Below are 7500 nucleotides of genomic sequence, written 5' to 3' on the forward strand. Positions count from 1 at the left end.
GGATGAACAACTAATTTTGTTATTTATGCTATGTGTCATAAATTGTGAAAAGAGGCATTGTGGTTAATTTGAAATAAGCTTAAATTTAAATGAACGGCTGGCTATGCCAACATTTCATCTAGACTATAAACTTTAAAAACGTTACTGAAATTTGCTCACCATTCAAGGATGCAGTGAGCTTCATCTACTACGACTGCTTTGATGGCTGATAAATAAACACTGCTTTGTAGAACTTCCAGTCTATTATTACAAGATAAAAAAGCCTCCGGGTGACAAAAAACAATCTCGTATCCGGCCTTGGTGATACTTTCACGAGCTCCTTCCCACTGGGAAATAATCGGCGAATCAGCGTCGATTCCTTTCTTTACTCCTAGCACCGCTGCTTCCACACCTCTCGCTCTCAATTTAGAAATTTGATCATACATCAAAGCGTTCAAAGGTGAAACAACTAAAACTACAGACTTTGTTACCGACGTGGTTGCACGTGTTTTCTCTCTTTCCCTCAACAATCGAGGCAGAACTTGGAAAACTAAGGATTTCCCGTAGCCGGTAGGAAGAACAGCAACCAAATCTTTCTTTAAATATAAACTTTCCAGGCAAATGACTTGTTTCACTTTCAAAATTATATCGTCATAGCCAGCCGAAAGTAGCGCCTTCTGAACACATATCAGAAACGCGAGAGCCATCTTGAAACCAACAATTGTTCAACTTCACCTTCCCCCGGATGGTATTTTATCATCCTCTCAACCAAATGTACTTGAGTACCCACCCACCTTGCGGTTTTGGATGGATAGATGGTCACGTGACCAGCCACAACCAGGGTCTCTCTTCCAACGACCAAGGGAGGCAGAGAGGAGAGACCGTGGGAACGAGGTTGTGAAAAGGCAGGTGATCTACCAGCCACTCTTAGAAGGTAGTCCCAACTTTCCTAACTTTAGGACCATGATCCTCTCATTGCGTTTAGCTTGGCTAAGTAGACTGTTAAGTGGAACAAAGGATACATGGAAGGCTATTCCAAACTACTATTTCAATAAACATGGAGGTCTGGCATTTCTTGTTAATTGTAATTACAATGTTGCAAAAAGTCTGCCCCGCTTTTATCGAGAGTTCCTAGAATATTTTAACGATGTGAGAAAAAATAGTCTTAATGCAGGGTAGAAATAGTAAATTTATCCTGTGGAATAATCAAAATATTACAATTGATGGCAATTTAGGGTTTTGGAAATCATGGTTCAACAGTAATATAATATTTATTCATGATCTTATAAATTCGGAAGGAAATTTTAATTGTCTTGATGAATTTCAAAGAAAGTTCAACCTCAAGGTTAATTTTTTGTAGCATTTTCAACTATTACCTGCAATTCCTATAGATCTCAAAAAACAAGCTTTTGAATCTTCACATGCAGATTTGCGTCGTGATTCTCTTTTTTCTCCTACTCTAAAAATCTCAGAGGACATAAGTTTAGATTTCATGAAATTACGTTATAAAAATTATTGTAAACGAGAAAACAACTGTACTGAATTCCAAGTCAGTAATAGCCAGCCAAACTACAATGAGCTCGTCACGTACGGTATTAATCGACCTGTGTATATCTAACTCGCAACGACGCACTTGCGACCAATTTATCGCTGGGGCTAAAGTTTGTCTGTAAAAGTGAAGCCAGGTAAGCGTTTTTTGTAAGTGAATTTATCCAGACACTTTGCACTTTGGAAGAGTGACTGCAATTTGTGTTAGACGATTAGCTTTAATAATATTCGAAATTTCTTAACGGTTCAAAACGGTTCTCAAGTTATGGTTGCATTTAAAGAGACCGATAAGTTCTTTTTTCTTCAGAAAATATTAAAGCCCAAACAGGTGGGTTATAGTACTACTGAATGGAACTACAAAGCTTGCTTATATCCTGATTTAATTAGCGCTTCATTACTACGGGCCACAGACGTGATACGTTGAACGAGTTGAACAAAGGAGATAAAATTAACATTGCAGTTTGGACGAAAAAGATGCAATTTTGCATTGTGATATACCGGCAAGATATGTGTTGTTAGGTAAATAAAGAGTTTTGGCAGCGGCCCTATTGTCCAAGATATTTATAACCGCTGTCGGACCACTATCTGATCGGTCCTAAAACAATCACATAAAAATTTCTTATTAACGGCAAGTCTTTTCGGTGACAATTAACTTCAGAGTCTCTTTTAACAATAACTTGGAAGGAAAAAAGATAATCGAAATTAAATGGCTGATTTTTGCAGACACGCTTTGTTGAAACTTTAAACGGAAGTGGCCTGGTTAGCCATCTTCTCGTAAGTTTTTTTTCTTAGTAAAAAGCCTCAACCTTAGTATTTTTTTTTCTTGATATTACTAAACTAAGGGCTGAACTTTGCAAGGATACTAAGACCTCAAGATATAAAACATGGGCATGGACAATATTTGGTCTGAAAAACAGGCCATTTCCGGTTGCTTCCCATATGCTTCAAATATGACCAAGTTGTGATAACAGCCACAGGCTAGCGAAAAATTTCCATGAGCTAATGTTCTCACCCATAAAAGCCTAAGGGTAGGGCTTTACAAAGATGGTTTTGTTTTTTGCCTGAAATTAATTTCATATTGCTAAAAGAGAGATTTAAAAGTGGCTAAAATTGCACTGAAAATCAGCCTCGGGGACCCCTGAGGGGCTGATATCCAGACCTCGGCTAAAAAACGTCGTTGAAGTTGAAACTTTGGCATATTACATAAGTTGACATAAGTACTTTGTTTACCAATTTTAAGTGAAATCGGCCGGCCTTCATCTCCAAGTCTGCCCCGGTCTCTCAGGCAGAAGCTCTTAAGGATATAGCGCTATATAGGTTTATTATATTGTTATTTTTTATTAGTATAAGTCTTTGCGATTATTTCATCTCATCCACATCGTACAATTTGGGCGAAGTATCCTAAACATAAATCGGTAAGAGCGGTCTCCGACTGAAATAGAGAATGAAAGATTCTTTGTTGCATGCTCACGTTATCGTCAAAACCTAAACTTTGGTGATTGTACGTCTTCGTCATGCAGAGTACCGCTAAATATGTGCCGCACGTGCAGCACGATTATTCATGCTCTTTTAACGAGTGATATTATTGGAACATATTCAACTTGGGGGTCATATCGCTGAGGCTCTAACATCGTCCGTTCAACCCGTTGAGGCGCCTGGAAAAGTGGTTTCGGAAGAAAACTTCTAGTGGCTTGTGGTCAGTTTGTACTCTTGCATACTGATGAAATTTGGTGCATCCATAAAACTATTGCCAGCCTACGGAGTTCCTTTTCAGTTTGTGAATAAGGTTTCTCAGCAGCGGTGAGCGTCTTTCTTGCATGAGACATGCCCCCAAAGCCATAAGATGAAGTACGAAGTAGGTTGGAATTTTCCGCTTTCAGGCCATTCCAGATATAATTCGCAGAGCCATTGTTGATGGACGAGGAGATCTGTTCCCTACAAGATTGGAGCTCTCGTTGTAGAAAATTCACTCTGTTCTGCGAGGCTTTTAAAAGAGCAACGCACAGTTCATTTGACGTTCGTTGGAGTGATTGCTTGCAAAGCTTCTGATCACGAGGTCAGCCGATCATCGACATTAAGTGCCAAGTTAAAATTTAAATTAAATCCTGCTGGAATAACATTGTTATCCAAGCAATTTTTAAGAAAGGTACAGTGGTGTTGGAATCTGGTTAGCTTGTCCCAGACTCGTGCTGCTTCTGCTACTGTGGAGTGAATGGCCTGAAAGCGGAAAATTCCAACCTACTTCGTAACTTGAAAGAACGCGAGAAAAGAAAGATGTTCAAAACAATTCCGTTGGATCAGGAGTTTTTTTCCAGTAACACCAGAGATCTACCCATTAATACTGCCACACAAGCCCGTCGTTATTACGGGCTACACAGGCTAGTGAGGAAACGAAAACTCTTTCGTCGAAAGCTCAGGATGTACCTAATACAACGACTTCTAATGAATCACATCAGTTAGATCCTATCAACCTCTCAAACATGTTCATTAGCCAAGACCAAATCAATCTACTCAAGAAAGGACCATCTTTGTGTCCCATGCCAAAAGATGTTGACTGGCAACGTGTATACGACGATTTGGAAGCTTTTGAGCTTGCGGACAGCAGTCTTTTTCATTGAAAATAGCCCTGAAGATAGTCAAGAGTCAACTGGTCACCTTCCTAAAGTTCCGAAAGAAAAGAAATGGAAGCCACCACCATCAAGGTATCCAGAACTTGAACTTTTTCTATCCAGTGTTAGGCGTGATTTGATAAACCCTCGGAATATTAAATTAGCTAGAGAAAACCTAACCAAAGGAGAACGAGTTGCGTTAAAACAATTTAGAAATTCTGATGTGGTAATTCGGATCCGGCTTACAAGAAGGGGTTTCTCTCCACTAACCAGAACATTCACTAGTCAGCAGGTATTTTGAGGGGAATCATGTGTGTGTGGATGGTGAGTTGAGGAAAAATCATAGACAAAAGTTAGGGTTAGCCTGTAAAATGAGGGGGAGATATTCACAAAGGAAACTCTCAACCCCACAACAAGGTTAACAAAAGAAACAAACTCTGTGTGAAATGAAAATTGTAATTTCAAAAACAACCAGAATAGTCCGGGGGATAAGCAACAAAACATAGAATAGTTCAAATAGTGATACAAGTATAAAACTTTCAGTAAATGTAGCTTTTAACATGTAGATTAATAAAAAGTAAGACCCCAGCTGGATCTTGCTCCCTTAGTTTATATTTTGATCATTTTTAGTATGCGGTCAGTGGTTTGGGACTGCAGGCTCATTTTAATTAAATTTCTTCCTTTAAACACTCTGAATTTACGTAAAATCCTTTGTTTAAAGTAAAATCCTTTATTTAAAAACACGATTAGCGTTTAAGCACTACATACTTGAGGGGTCGTGTATCTAATTACTTATCTAATTATCTAATTACCTACTGAAAATGAATGAAACATAGGAAATTAATTTAATTTATCGCCAATCTGATTTCCCTAAACATCGGACTAGATTTTGCCTTTGCATAAAATTGTTTAAAATTACAAGAATCATTAAAATATTCTGAAACACAGTTCCACAGTACAGCTGCTCTGTAACAAAAATAATTTTTCATGAAATGAGTGGAAAATCGTGGAACGACGGCCTTATTATGTCCTCTTAGGTTATACGGACTATTACGCCATACAACTAAATCCGAAATCATTGCGGGCATATTATCGCTGGCTATGTTATAGATTAGTTTGACAAGACTGCGTTTATACACGTCATAAATCGAGTCCCATTGTGTGAGTTCCATAACTTGTTCTGAAGGTGTGTCTCGCGGCAAATTAAAAATTAGCTTTCTGGCACCACAGTGAAGGGCTTGCAGGGATTTGATATAATCCAGGTTGTTATAGTTCCCTCAGATAGCGATGCTGTATGTCACTGAAGGGAGAATCACCTTAGAGTATAGGTCAAGAAGTGATTTTCTGTTGAGAAAAGAACACTTTTTCAATAAGTTCAATTTCTTGACAAAGTTGTTCCTTAATTCCTTAATATGATTCACCCAAGTAAGCATTCTGTCGATAGTAATGCCCAGCAGTCTTGTAAGATAGACCCATGCAACGTTGACATTCCCAATGGTGATCAAAGTAAGTGGACCAGTGAAGAATCCCCGGTGGAAAAACTTCACTTCACATTTTGAAGAGTGCGGTGTTAATGAGTTAGTCATACACCATTTGTTAAGCTCATTCAGTACGTTATTTAGGTTACATGCTTCATCAACGGTGGATCCAATACGGTAAACTGTAGTATCGTCAAACCAAACAGAAGTCTACGTTTTTATTAATTAAGAAGGGTAATTTTGTCAATTTGCTCTCAATCTGAGTTTCCTGTTGCGTGCAGTATTGTTTGGCTGATATCTGCACTCAGCAAATAGCGGCTGGCTGTTTTTAGAAGTAGCGCCTGGCTGATTTTAAAAGAACGCCTAGTTGCTATTAGCTTTCGAACAAGAACTTGCAGTGTTTTGGATATTGGATTATGGAAACAGTTCAGGTAAGAACAGAAAAGAACTTGAATTTGTGTGCTTTGTGTGAACAAGAGACAGAAGAGAAGTTAGTGTGTCCTTTAAATAGTACAAGGAACTACGGCTCGGGGTACAAACATTTGGCAGACAATCTACAGCAATTTCGTGAGATTGGTGAATTGCCAATTCAAGCCTCTTTTTCAAGCCTCGATGAGGGAAACGGAATAGAAGTAACGTTAAAACGTCATGAAGCAAAATGGCACAAGTCATGATTTAACAAATGCAGCACTCTTAAGCTGCAGAGGGCTCAGAAGAGGAAACTCGAGGACAGTTCAGTAGACGATTCTGAAGCACCGAGTCCTCTTAAAACTCGCCATAGTCTAGGAATACCCCCAAAAGAAGTAGCAAACATGTTTCTTTTGTGATGAAACTGAAGATACTCTTCGCAAGTCTTACACTTGACAGCAAGCTCAGAGCAGCCGCTACAAGACTGCAAGACCGAAAACTTTTAACAAAACTTGCAGCCGGCGATAAGCCTGTCATTGATTCATATTACCACGTAGGTTGTCTTACTGCCCTTTACAATCGATTAAGAAGTATTCCACCTAAGGAGGAAGAAAATATCACAACTCAAGTTTTGCTAGAAGCCATTGCTGTAGCTGAGTTAGTTGCATACATTGAGGATAATGCAAAGCAAACAGTTTTCAAGCTGTCGGATTTGTCAAAGCTTTACTCTTGTAGACTTGAACAACTAGGAGCTTATGTTCCCGAGCAAGTTACTTCCACTCGGCTAAAGGAGCGATTGCTATCACAATTGCCTGATCTCCGTAAATATAGCGAGTGAAGGGAGGTAAAGCTTGCTTTTTGTAGCGACATCAGTGTAGCTTTGCAGTTTGCACAGGACTATGATTATGACGCAGAAGCTATTAGTCCTCCCTCACTCTCTTGCGTTGGCAAAATGCGTTCTGGACAGAAATCTGAATTAGTCTAGTTACTTGACGCTTCCACCACGTGCACGGTAGAGTGTCCAAAAGTTGACGTTTAAGTCTATGATGCTGCTACAGTTGTTAACATGCTACCACCTTGAAAGTCTAAGACATTTAAGGACAATGCAACATCTGTATTTCTCAGTTATGTCATCAAATAAGCACAGAATATCAAAAGAATAGATTTCATATATAATCAATACTTCGAAACAGCCTAAAGCGTAGTACAAGGGAGGCGAGAGGCTCGGGAGTACGAAGGCGCCTGTGCGATAATGCAGCCATTCGAGTCAACTGGAAGAGCTTTCTGCGATCGGATGAAAACAAAAATGAGCTTTTTCACTATTTAGCAGAAAGCGTGACTGCAATCCAACTTCCAGGGGTGGATGTAATCATTACATCTAGTGTTGACGTGCTCAGCCCTTCTCCAGTAGAGACGGAAGGTCTTTCCGCCTGCAACCACTAGGAGGCGGATACGAGGATCTTCATCCATGTGAAGCA

At 39.3% G+C, this 7500-nt stretch overlaps 1 protein-coding gene and 1 pseudogene across 1 annotated transcript in view; one reads left to right on the forward strand and one right to left on the reverse strand.

The window, feature by feature from the left end:
• Positions 1 to 7500, reverse strand: part of LOC138003766 (uncharacterized) — a 313889-nt gene that overhangs the window by 272817 nt on the left and 33572 nt on the right. The gene's annotated exons all lie outside the window — the stretch shown is intronic.
• LOC138004380 (uncharacterized) overlaps positions 5549 to 7500 on the forward strand; it is a 2291-nt pseudogene continuing 339 nt past the window's right edge.

Source organism: Montipora foliosa, chromosome 5, assembly GCF_036669935.1.
Source record: "Montipora foliosa isolate CH-2021 chromosome 5, ASM3666993v2, whole genome shotgun sequence".
In the NCBI taxonomy this organism is placed as follows: Eukaryota; Metazoa; Cnidaria; class Anthozoa; order Scleractinia; family Acroporidae; genus Montipora; species Montipora foliosa.